Here is a 13833-nt window from a genome sequence, read left to right as displayed (position 1 = left end):
ATAACGCAAATTCCATCACTGATTTCGTTCACTCAAATTTCATTGTTCTAACACAAATTTCATTGACTCAAACTCACGCAAGTTGTCAGGATTTCATTGAGGAATTTGTATGCAAAGCTGCTTGGGACAAGGTCAAAACTTCCATAGACACTCTCGTAACTTCCATGGACACTCTGGAATGTATTTTCTTTTTGGCTTTCGGAATGATTAATTTGAAAGGTCAAAACAATTCTAGAAAGAGAACAGAAAACAATTGGGAAGTGCAAGAAGCAACAACCCTTGACATGGGACGAGTGAGGACATTTCTACCTAGGCCATTCTTAGCTTTCAGCCTAAATTGATTAGTCCAGCCCAATCTTAACTTTCAGCCTACGATTGTCAATATTGGCCAAAACAAAAAACCATCATGCCATGCATCATTATATTGAACAAACATGTTTCTATTGGATTGTGATTGTTTCAAAGAATTAAGCGACAAGTATTTTTACTCTTTTTCATCAATAATTAGCTTAAACTTATACCTATAATATGTGGTTAAAATTTTGATTGAGTCATTATCCACTGCTCACAAATCTCTAGTCATGTGGAAACCAACGATTATCTTGGTGCGCAGATTGATTTTCCATATCTTAAACCCTTCTATGCAATGCCAATGCCATTATCAGAGAATCAATGTTGATATATATCATTTTAAAATATATATTTTTTGTTGCACAGATCCTGTGAGAATGATTGCTAGAACGAACATTTGGTCATACATAGCGTAGAAGAATTATTATTATTGGGAAGCAACTGCAATAACAGTAGTGAACATTGAGATGTCTTTGCAACTCAACTGCAAAACGACATTCGCCAATAGAAGAACTTTTTTTGGGTTTGGAGCTGGATTGTTCTTCCCTACCACTAGCCAATGCCACCCGACTAGTTACTCTCCCAATTCATCCTACAATTGTTTTCTTTTTCATTTATTCTTAAACTTGATGCTGTATTTCACCTTCATCAAGTAACGATCATAATTTCTTTCAGGCAACTGTTAATCAATATCCTAGATTCTTATTAAAAAAAATGTTATTAACATACTATCAGCTGTAACTTTTAATATATTTTCAACATGATGTTTACACCATAATTATGGGTTATGTTAATGTGCTTATGCTTTTAGACATCTTGATTAATATAACAAAATTAATCTTGTAGATGCAATTGCCTTTGGTGTTTTGATGATGATCATGATGATATGATGCAATTAATGCAAATGGACTTTTCAAGATTAAATTCAAGATAATACTTCAAGATTACAAGTCACAACATCAAGATGATCACTAGTATATTAGGAAGGGAATTCCTAATTGAATTAGCAAAAGGTTTGGCCAAGTAATTTAAATTAAAAAGTGTTTTTCAAAGGATTTACTCTCTGGTAATCGATTACCAGAGGATGTAATCGATTACCAGTGGCCAAATATGTTTTACAATAGCTACTAAAATTTGAATTTAAATTTTAGACTGTGTAATCGATTACACAATTTTGGTAATCGATTACCAGCAGTTAATAAACGTTTTAATTCAAATTTTAAAAGTTGTAATCGATTACAACACAATTCCTGTAATCGATTACCAGACAAGATTTTCAGAAAAATCTTTCTAAGAGTCACAACTTCTCAAAGGGCTTTTTCATGACCACCAATGGTCTATATATATATATGACTTATAACACGAATTTGCTCAGAGTTTTGAAGAACAAAAAGTGTTTATCCTCTCAAAGAGCAAATTCATATTATCCTTTTAAGAATTCCTTGGCCAATTCAATTGCAATTCATTAAGGAATTATTTGAGTGCTCAATTTGTAAAATCTATCTCTTTCTAGAGAGATTCATTCTTCTTCTCCTTTTAATTCTCTAAGGGATTAAGAGACTGAGGGTCTCTTGTTGTAAAGAAATTCTAGACACAAAGGAAGGATTGTCCTTGTGTGTATAGAACTTGTAAAAGGAATTTACAAGATAGTGGAACTCTCAAGCGGGTTGCTTGGGGACTGGACGTAGGCACAAGGGTGTGGCCGAACCAGTATAAATCTGAGTTTGCACTTTCTCTTCCCTTAAACTCCTTTGTTTATTATTGCTTTATATTCATATTCAAATTGTTTTTATTTGAATTAATATTTAAGAAGTTCATTGTTAAGGGAATTTATAAATTGAATAGAAAGTGAAATAGATTTCTAATTGGGGAAGTAGTTTGGAATATCTTAATTCAACCCCCCCTTCTTAAGATATCTAAGGCCACTTGTCTAACAAATCTTTCTTTTTTTACCATGGCGATGTCAATTCAAGGCTGGTTGGCGCTCTATTTGCATCAATGCCAGTGCAGGTTTATTAGCTACCCTTGTTCTACTTTTTTATACTTCTCATGCCATATGATTGATCCTGTCCACCTCGCTCTGTTCAAGTTTGTATAATTGAGCTATATCTTTTGGTTTAAAAAAATATAACACATTAAATTTCTTCTATCAGTATGTACTTTAACTTCCATAGACATTCTCGTAGCTTTTCCAATAGCTGATACATAAATCCATTCTGGATTCAAGAAATAAATTCATTTCATTTTACATTCCTATTTTCTTCTATTTTTTTAAGGCACCAATTCAACATCTAATCCTGAATTCAAGTTCAAGGGATATAAGGTTACACAAATGAAACTACAGCTAAGGGTATAAGGTTCATCCAGAGTAATGGCACCTTGGATGAAACCTATGAAACATACATAAACAAAGCCAAGAATTCAAGTTCAAGGGGTGATGTCATTTTGGCAGCAGGTGCATTAGGTAGTCCCCAACTTATGCTAAGTGGCAATTACATAAAAGGCAATTACATTTTTGCATTAAATCCAATTGAAACAATTGATATTCTCCAAAATGACACTATTTATCAAATATTTAGCATAGATAAGGTGATCCTAATAACCAAAATTCCAAATTTAAAAAAAAAAAACTCACTATTTATCAAATATTCAACAATTTTTAAAATTAAGATTGAAGTTTTCGGATTAACATGATCCGTAAACTACTCGAAGATAGTTTACGGATCAAGTTGATCCGTAAGTATCTTCTGGATCATGTTGATCCGGATGATGCTTCCGGATTAACATGATCCGTAAACTACTTGAAGCATCCCTACACCGACAACAATGGCGGAAACATGGTTACGGTGCTTACCTCGACGGTGGACGATGATAACGCTCCCTCGACGGTGGACGGTGACGTTGCTCTTCACGGAAACCTCCTCAATGCACCTCGCAACCTCTTCACAACAAGCTCCTCTTCACGGAAACAATGGTTTGTGGCTGAAGAAGAAGAACAAATGGAGCAGAAGAAGAATGAAACGGTCTGAGGTGAGGAATGGAGACGCCAATGAGGTCAGCAAAAAAATACTAAAATGGCTGAGGTGAGGAAGAAGAAGAATGAAACGGTCTGAGGAAGAAGAAGAAGGTAACTGTGTGAGGAAGAAGAAATTGAAACGGAGAGACAGAGTAGCGGGAGAGAGAGAGTCATGTGATTTTTATTTTAAATTAAGCCAAGGGTATTACGGGCTTTTCACCTCAAGTGTTGGGTGCACCAGCAAAAATGTTGGGTGCACCTAGCAGTACTCTTTAATGTTCCAGACTTTGCCCAACTTATAACCATATATTATTGTGAAGAAAAGTCAAGGCAAAAAGTAACGAAAGTGGAGGATAAAAGCTATTACTATTTATTTACTTTTTCCTTCAATAATGATTTTCAATTTCAAAAAATAAAACAAAAAAACTATTTTTTATATCATTGAAATCGAATAGTCGTTTGAATAGAATAAAACGATTGGATGGTACTTTGTTGTAAAAGCTTCACTATTTTAAAGCTCTTTTTATACAAAAAACTATTTTAATATTTTTAACTTTATTTATGTGAAAAAAATAATTGTTTTTAAAAAAATATATATTTTAGTCCCGAAAATATGAGACATTGATAAGCTAATCTTTAGAATATTAAAAATTTAAATTTCATTCTCAAATGTGTAAAAAAATATGATAAATTCATTTTGTCATTAATTTATGAGATTATTTTATTATTGTATTTAAGAATTAATTTAACAATAAGTTATATTTTTTAGGATTAATTTGATATTAAGTTGTAAAATTAAGAGGCTAATTTTTCAATTCATCATTTCTATTTTATTTTTGAATTGAAAAATGCAAGATGTCGATTTTTAAATACCGAATTTAGAGAAAAAAAATATAAATTAAGCACTGGAATGAGATTTCTGGCAACGGAAACAGATGTTCAACAATGTTGAGTGGAATAACAGAGCTCAAGTTATTTATGAAGATGTTCAATTAGGCGGCATATATAGGAAAACCTGGGAGTGAACCAAAAAACTTAATTTGGCCTCAGAATAAATTGTCAACGTTTCTTCATTTGTTCTGCTTCCAACTTGGTCTGCAATTTGTGAGAAAGGTCTAGATAGCATAATTTGGATTGCATTACCAAGAAACTTAATTTGGCATCAGAATTGTCATATTGGGATGAGCATCAATGAAATTTACATCCACTTCAAAGTTATTACATGAAAGGTCAGCAAGTTAATAATGTTAATAACTCCCTCACATTATTAATTTACAGAATCAGTACTGTCGAAGACCAAGAGAAACTCGTGTTGTTTATTGTCAAGCTCTGAAGATATCTGTTCAATGGGAAGTCTTACAAAGAGCCGTGAAGATCATTGTTGAAAGATATGTCAATCATGGTGAATGTTCTAAATTTGAAATTATGCTTTTGAAATCTTCTAATCAGTCATCAATCACTCAATCCTCAGGATTATTATGCTTTTTTTTAAAAACCATTTTAGAAGTTGTTCCAAACTACAAATTCATTCCCTTCCAATACCATTTCGTATGTGTAAAATTACTCATTAATTTTATTCTACCGATTGAGCATTGTTGTGAGTAGACAGCTCAATTATGTCTAAAACTGCAAAGCCACAACCAATTGAATGGAATCGCCAGAAGTGATGAGACAAGCTCAATTTTCATTGTAGATGATTTGTTTGTGTGACAACGTACTGCCATTACAAATTGAAGTTTAAACTGTAGCTAGGAAAATTGTAGTCAATGTTTTAATACTATTAACTATTTATTACAGACTTTCATATTTTTGTTTAAAGAAATCCGTGTACTTAATAGCATTTAAATTTATGCAAGAGAAAAAAAAAATAAGGACTACTTTCTAATGACAAATAATTTTTTGCGAATAACATAAATTAAATTCCTCACACCCCGTTTTCCATTTAGAGTTTGCATTTTTAACTTTTTGAGCCTTTTGTCCTTAATTAATTTGGCTATCACGGTTACTTTCTAAGCGTTATGTTTTCCTTTTTGGAATTACCATTGTTATAATATTGGTTAAGAATTAGATGGAATTGGTTTTAAGTATCCACTAGTTAGTAAAACATAACTATGCACAGTCATAAATATATACAAAGATTGGCACTGCTCTTTGCACTTTTAACAGATCGAGATTATAAACGTAGCTCAGGAAATTCTACGTATTCTTATATTTTTCCATCAAACCATTTTAGGAGTTGTTCAACCCTACAAAATTACGTTCTACCCAAGAGCATTCCACATGTCCAAACTAGTCAATTAATTATTTCAATTGAGAAGTTGCCATGAATTGTCAGGTTTAGAGACTTTAACTTCTAAAAAGGTCTTGCCCCATCGAATGGGATAGAAAAGAACTATTTGGGTCAGGAGTTAATTAATAAGTCTCATTTTCTTTTGACTAACAATTAATGAATACCGGAAACCTAGCAGATTTCAAGACTTTTGAATGATTTTCCCTTCTTACAAATTAGAAAAAACTAAAAAGTTGTTGAAAATTCGAAAGAAATGTCTTTTGAATAGTTACGTGATTTTTGCAATGAAAGGAAAACCGGAAGCATCGAATTACTAGTTTTGCATAGAATAATGACCGTGGTAACAAAATAGGTCTGACCCAAAATGCTCATAAATCATAAAGATTTTTGTTTTTGGTAGCGTGAAAGCAACAAAATAGAAACTTGAAGAATTCGATGCTCCCGGTTTTTCTTGAACAAAATTAAGGACGTAAATGATCCTTGTACAAAAGTGTATCAGTTTCTGTTACATCACGTTTAGTAATTGATGGCAAGGATTAATTAGAAGCTATTAAAAAATATTAGGGACTAAAATGAAGCTTCCAAACCATAAAGAACCGAACTGAACAAAAACTAAACCATAAAGAACCAAATACGTATTTTAGACTTTTTTGTGAAGTGCTTGACTTTGCATATGTAACAAATTGAATATACTTGTGTTTTGCAAGCATGGATGAAGTTCTGGTGTTGGCCCGAACTGGGGGTCTTGATTGTCTATAGTGTTCCAAAACGAGCATATTTAGTTATTGAAGGAGATGCATCATGTGAGTTTAAAGTGGGCTGAGAAGTAGTTGCTCGACAATGCTTCTCTATATTTTGTTTTGGAGATATATATATATATATTCCACAACTACTTTTCATCTCCCTCACCCAAAAAAAATAAAAGAAAAGAATGTTCCTCAGCCTTTGATTAATGGGTGACTTCTGACTTGGTACATTATGTTTTCTATCAAAAAATGTAATGGCTAAATTGGATTCATATTAAAAATTAAGATTTTAAAGACGACTTCTTTTGTGGCCAAGCATATTAATCAATAATAACTCAAGACTTAGTAATAAAAAGTAGCAGTGATATTCACAAAGGAAAATTATTGAAAGGAGTATATATAAATTGTCAAAGGAATAAGTTTTTAAAATATTTACTCAATCTTGTTACTAAAGGTTGAGATTTAAGATGGTTCATCTACAAGTAACTGCAATGCCATGATTAAGCTTTTTCTGTTTTGTTGGGCATATTTTTAGGTGTATCATTTCTAAGCTGAATTCTGCAGTGGTTGTTGAAAATATTTCTTTTTATACATTATACATATATGTTGAACCTTCTTACCTTCTGCAAGTTCGAGCCTTCTACATCGATTCTAACGGCCTTTTTACATCGGTTATGACGCGTGGTGGTAATCCAGTGTCGTTGAATAACAACATCGGTTTAAGGACCGTCTTTGAAGGGCAACTTTTCTACATCGGTTGTGTAGCTACAACCGATGTAGAATGTGAGTTTTCTACATCAGTTCTAAGGTTGAAACCGATGTTGAATGGATAGGTTTCTACATCGGTTATCAGTCAATCGATGTAGAATGGATAGGAATGGGAAGGTTTCTACATTGATTATCAGTCAATCGATGTAGAATTGGAAGGGTTTTACATCGTTTATCATCCAACCGATGTAGCATGAGGAGGTTTTCTACGTCGTTTATCAGTGAACCGATGTAGAATGGGTAGGAATGGAAATGTTTCTACATCGGTCTTCGGTCAATCGATGTAGAATTGGAAGGTTTTTTATATCGTTTATCACTCAACCGATGTAGAATGAAGAGATTTTCTACATCGTTTATCACTTAACCGATGTAGAATAAGAAAATTTTTTACATCATTTATCTTTCAACCGATGTAGAATAAGGATTTTTTTATTATTATTTTTACGAAATTTATAAACCTAGGTTAAATTAGTACAATAAGCTACGTTGCTTATATGTAATACAATACAAATGTAATGAAATTCAACAAAATATTTTGAAGCTATATGTAATACAATACAAATACAAAGAAATTCAACAAAATATTTTGAATAAGACTAATTTCCTAACCATCAGTCTGTATAGGTGCTACACCTCCAATTTCAATTGCAGTGGCAGGAATGGAATCCATGACACAATGCATTCTCCTAGGATCCCTGCATGTTGTATGGATTGTAAGTATAGCATGGTAGGAATATAAAAAAATGCATAGTAAGCTAATATATTTTCAGCAAACACTTTGGCTGCACAAAGTCAAAGCAGTAATGTCCACAAAAGCAAGTTTGATATCTCTCATAATATATCAAACTTTATTTGGTAAACATCTTAGACCCAGTGCAGGATAACATTATTTTGTATACCAGGTATCAGCCCATACCCATTGACCCAAAACATCTAAAAGTGCTATTAACAATTCAACACAATCCCCTAACTACCCACCACACATAATTCTACACAAATATGCCCTCTTTTCTAGATTCTTCAAACCATAACCAAACTCAGTTTTACAAACTTCAAAAGACAAAAGTTGCACAAGTATAATCAGTGGCTATGCTTATGGACTATGAAGCAGTCTTTTATTAACAAGAAATTATAGAAATGAATACTTTAGATTTGTCCTTACCTCTAAATATTCATCCATCCCATATTTGGAGCCTTCTCTTCCGAGGCCAGACTGTTTAAAACCACCAAATGGAGCCACCTACATCAACACATGCACGTAGATAAACCCATCAACAAAATTTCCATTGTCACTTGATATCATTTAATAAGGAATAACATGCACCTCAGTTGAAATTACTCCTTCATTAACACCCACTAGTCCATATTCAAGAGCCTCAGCAACACGCCATCATCGTTGGATATTGTTTGTAAATACATATGAACCCAAACCTTCATATGTACAAGCAGTTCCATGTTCCAAAGTTTCACAACATTAAACCAAGAGTGACCAAATATGACAAAACTATTAACCTAGGCTGTATAGGAGGGGGAGGGAGGGCTAAAACCATTCTTCAAGGCTGTATAAAGAAGAACCAAACGAACTACCTGCATTAGTGTCATTAGCAATTCTGATAGCTTCCTCTTTAGTTTTGAATCTCAAAAGGGGTGCAACAGGTCCAAATGCTTCCTCTCTGGTTTAAGCCAAATCATTTAGGTGAATTAACAAAAAAAAAAGTCCAGCAAGTGAAAGTTAACAACAAAATTCCATTTGATGATAACAAGGCAAAGTGAAATAAACCATATCAAAATTTCTACACATATAGAATATAGGAAGCATGCAACACGACACTGTAAACTATATAAACTACATTGGTTTGAATCCTCATATCACCAAAGAGAGGTGAAGACTAGCTTTACAAAAGATATAATGACAGTGCAGTGAAAAGATTCAACAGTTCTGCACAGTTGTGTTTCTACCAAACTCAATCGCAGTTTGTATTTTGTAGATATTAGCCTCATCTATAATCTATAAAAATTATAAAGGCAATACGCCCTTTTTGGTTTACACATTTTGCAAGCATGTACAATATTTATTTTTATGTTGATTACTTATAGGTCTGGTTCTTTGAATTTTTAAATAATTTATTTATAACAATTAAAATAAATGAAGTGCATTGAATCTGTGTTGGAATTTGGAAGATTGCCTTTTGTTTGGTATAAGCTAAATGAGTATATTTAAAAGGAATATTGTTTTTTTTTTAAAATATCATTGTTTCAAATGTTATTTTTAAATCAATTTTAAAACACGATTATTAATAATTTTTTATAAAATTATTTTAAATAACATGACACTGTTTATTATGGAAATACAAACACAACAAACAAAATATAAGTAATTTTTTTATCAATTTAATTATCCCTCGCCCTAATTTTATAAAATTTTTTTTACAACTTCTTCCAAACACATAGCGTTCAGAAATCAATACACCTAAAATAATTAAGAAATCAATATTGTAACTAAAAATTAACTGTATAGTTATTTAAAAAGCATCAATAAATAAAGTATAATTAATTAATCTAGGTGTGACCGAGCAGGAGACAATGGCTTGGATATCATGACTTGGTCTACAAACTAATAAAGTTTAAAGTGGAGATATCATGCCTCTTTGAGCAAGTAGAACAAAAAGAAATGTTAAGAAATGAGTTGGAGCTTATGAATAAATCACTTGAGGAATCTGAGGCTCAGTTACAGAGTAGAACAGTGGAAAGCAATGAGCTGGTGAGTGAAATTGCTTTATTGAAGAAGGAAGCAGAAAGGTCACTTGATGAGCTGAATAGGATGAAGAATCTCAAGTATGAAAAAGAGTTGGCGGGTAGAGTGTTGCAGTCAGAGTTAGAAGCACTTAGAACTCAATATAATGACTTGAAAAGTTATCTTCTTGGGGATGAGGCTGAGAAAGAAAATTTGAGAAAGCAAGTTTTCCAGCCAAAGGGTGAACTAAAGAAAAAAGACGACGTGTTAATCAACATTGAGAAGAAGTTCAAGGATAGCAATGGACGCACACAACTTTCTGAGGGAACTAAAACAAATTCAAAGAACAAAAAGGGTGCAGCAATTCCTCAGACTTCAAAAGAAATGGCAAATTTGAGGGAGAAAATAAAAACACTTGAGGTAACTTCATGAATCCCAGTGGTTTCAAGAGATAGATAGGTCCTTTGACAAAACTTCTTGATTCCCAAATGCTAATTCTTCTATTGATATTTTCTTCTAGTGCACAAATTTTCATTCCTCTGTGTTTTCTTCGTATAGTTTGTTTAGCTATGGCAGTTGGGGGGAGCATATAAACTAAAAGAGTTGTTTGTGGCAGGCCATGATAAAGTCAAAGGAAACAACTTTGGAAATGTCAACTTCTTCATTTTTGGAGAAGGAAAGGGAGCTCGAATCCAAAATTGAGAAACTGGAGGACAAAGTGGAGGAATTCAACCACAGCATTGCTTTATACTGATTATTATAACACATAGCTCAAGAAATTTGCCAACTTAAATAAAAATTGAGCGTCTTAGTGTCAATTGGCATATCCATTAAAATGCACCGATGAATGATGGAAATAAGAAATTTTCAAATATATATATGATTAATCTTAGCCAAAGTTTCACATCAATTTTGGTTCCATAAAGTTTAAATCATAATTTACAAACCAAGTCTTGCTTGCCTTTGTTGTCTGGTTTAAGTTATTATTATTCTATTGTTAGTATGAAGTTATTGAAACATATATCAGCAATAAATATAATTGGCTTGCACTTCAAACAGGTTGTTGAGGACAAGAATACTACTACTTCAAATGGTGTTGTAGTGTCATTATTCAAGAGGTGTGTTCTTTATCTTTTTCCTATACCTTGAAGTACACATAGTTTAGTACTAGTTCTGACTACTTAGTTTGTCTGTGTTACTCTTGTAAACTTGTGAATTGAAGCTATTGGAATTCATTCGTTATTGATTACTTTCTATCTGTGGCAGTGATGTGCATTTGTCGGAGAAAGAAGCCGAAATATCCACAATAGATAGTAATGAGGGTGGCAACCTTTGTGGAACTTTAGCTGAATTATTGTTGTTGAAAGGAAAGAAACAACTCAATGGAAACGGAGCTGAAAGAGTCGCAACAAAGATACTCAGAAATGAGTCTAAGATTTGTGGAGGTAGAAGGTGAAAGACAAAAGCTTGTCATGGAAACCTCAAGAATGCCTAGAAGGCCCAAATGACTAGTTCATCATATGTGCTGTGGAAATAGTATAAGATGAATGAATTAATGTACAATGGCAAGATATGTATGCATTTTCTTCTCCTTTTCTTAGGTTTCTCCTCCCTCCCTCCCTTCTGAATCGTAAATGTGTGCCATAATAAGGTATCGTTTTACAGAGTTGTCCTAGCAGTTTGTGATGTTTTAAGTTCTATAGTTACCAATAGTGCTCATCAGTTCTTTGATTGTATCTTTTCTTTTCTTTTTCTTATGCGTTTATATACATATTCTTTTATTGTATCCTTTAACTGATATATGATATAATACAAATGACCATTTCTTTTATTGATATAATGTGTACATCCATTTTGTTTTGCATTTATATTTAGATTCTCATATTACATTCAAGTGTTATGAACTTGTGATAAAAATGAGCATATTCCCAAGTAATTGTTACTCACAGTATGGAGAGGGAAAACAAATTTTGGGCCAAGGAGACAACATGGATTGAACCAAGGGATGCTGCTCTAATGGAGGCTTTGCACAAATTAACCAGAAACAGAACAATAAAGACTACTCATTCTCCAGTTAGTTTGATGCTAACTGGAATTTAGAACCACAGTCAAAACCACAATGAAGACGGGACTGAAATACTAAATAGCACTACTACCAGAGATGCTGAAAGCTGGACAGAATCTGAGAGTGCTAGAGGTGTTGAAAACAACAGCTTAGGATGCTAGAGCAGAAGATATTTTAGTACCAAATTGTATTTTATTACATGAGAAATTTTGCCTTCTATTTTACATACATAACTCAGTTTCTGAATATTTTTTATTTTATTTACATTTTTTCAAAAACGAAAAAAGATATTAAGTAGTAAGTTTTTTGCGACAAAACTTGTTTTATGCACAACAAAAAGATAAGATTTGGTTGAATTTATAAAAGAAAATTTCAACTCAATCACAAGGATAGTATTTAAAAGAAATTATCAAAAACAATTTAAGATTTGGTTGAGAAGAAAAATACGGAAACATATAGTTTGTCCAAAAAACACAAAGACTGTAAAAACTCCAATGAGTTAGGGTTGAAGCTCTCTAATTGTAAAACACATGACAAAGAACATAAACAATTGGCTACATATACCATTTAGAAGGAATAAAAAACAAAGGTTTTTGAATCAAATTTTGTACTCCTATACCATTAAGAAAGGCTATTTTAACCAACTTTTAATTGGTCTATGTTGTCTATGTTAGATTCACACTTGTGTTTGCCTGTAAGAAAAGGAAAACATACAACATTTAAAATGACCATTTTCTGTATCCTTGGATAACAGTTACCATCGAGGCTACTGATACATTTCTGAAGACACTCGTTATGTATCGATTGGACTCCCATAACCACACAGAAAGACTAATACTTGAAAGATATATCTCCAATCATATCAGCTGTTGACCTCTTGATAAATTTCAGGGTACAGAGAGATAGGCTTAGGATAGAGCATGCAAATGCAGTTAGGGTAGTCAAAGTGCTGAGAAAAATTGGGATGCTTTCTTAAAACATGTTATCATTTCTTGAGTTGATAATTAATGTTGGTTTAATATACACTCTCCTAAGAGGCCACTTGACCTATAATTTGAAAAAGGGGTGAAGGAAACTTTGGAAATGGTGCCACTATCTAGCCTTACAATGGACTTGGGCTATGCACACCACTGTCAAACCTTTGCTCAAACAGACATCAATGTAGCTTTTGGGATGCATTCCATCTATCTGAAAAGGACAATAGGCTTATTCTGGAGGAAATTATGTTAGGTTCTAAAGGCCACATGAACCCAATCAACCTTAGCAACATCCTATCTTTGGATGCAATTACCACATGCAGATTAAACAAAACCAGTAATTCTAGAGCTTCTTTTGACCTTCCATGCTACTTCATGACATTTCTCTGTGTACTTTACCTTATTAATTGTAATGATAGTTATATGTTAAACAATTAAAATTCTTATAGTATTGAATGCTTTGTATAGAGGAGTCATTATTCACACCTTCATTACATAATCCAAAACGTTACCTAATAACCAGTAATTTAACAATGAATCAATAAGCAAAAGGAAACCAATCAGCACCTAACACAAACACAACATACCAAAGAGGAGAATAATTTGCTATTGAGGAAAGTCTGATAGAAACTTATTTAGGTTGTTCCAATGTCTACTTCTACACTATGCTAACAACAAATTTCCCTAATTTGCTACATCTAATCCAAGCTTGTACATTCCTTTTTTCTTTCAATTCAAACCCTAGTTTCATGTTTTTAAATATTGATATTTTTATTACATATATGTTTCAAACAATCCAAACCTTCACTATGCATCAAGTAGACAAAAGTAAGAAAATAGCCACTGACCCTTTTTCAACCAAGTCAACAATGTAGCACCGGTTGGT

This window comes from Glycine soja, chromosome 3 (genome assembly GCF_004193775.1).
Source record: "Glycine soja cultivar W05 chromosome 3, ASM419377v2, whole genome shotgun sequence".
Lineage (NCBI taxonomy): Eukaryota > Viridiplantae > Streptophyta > Magnoliopsida > Fabales > Fabaceae > Glycine > Glycine soja.
The sequence above is the reverse complement of the archived record's forward strand: the minus strand, read 5'-3'. Positions refer to the sequence as shown.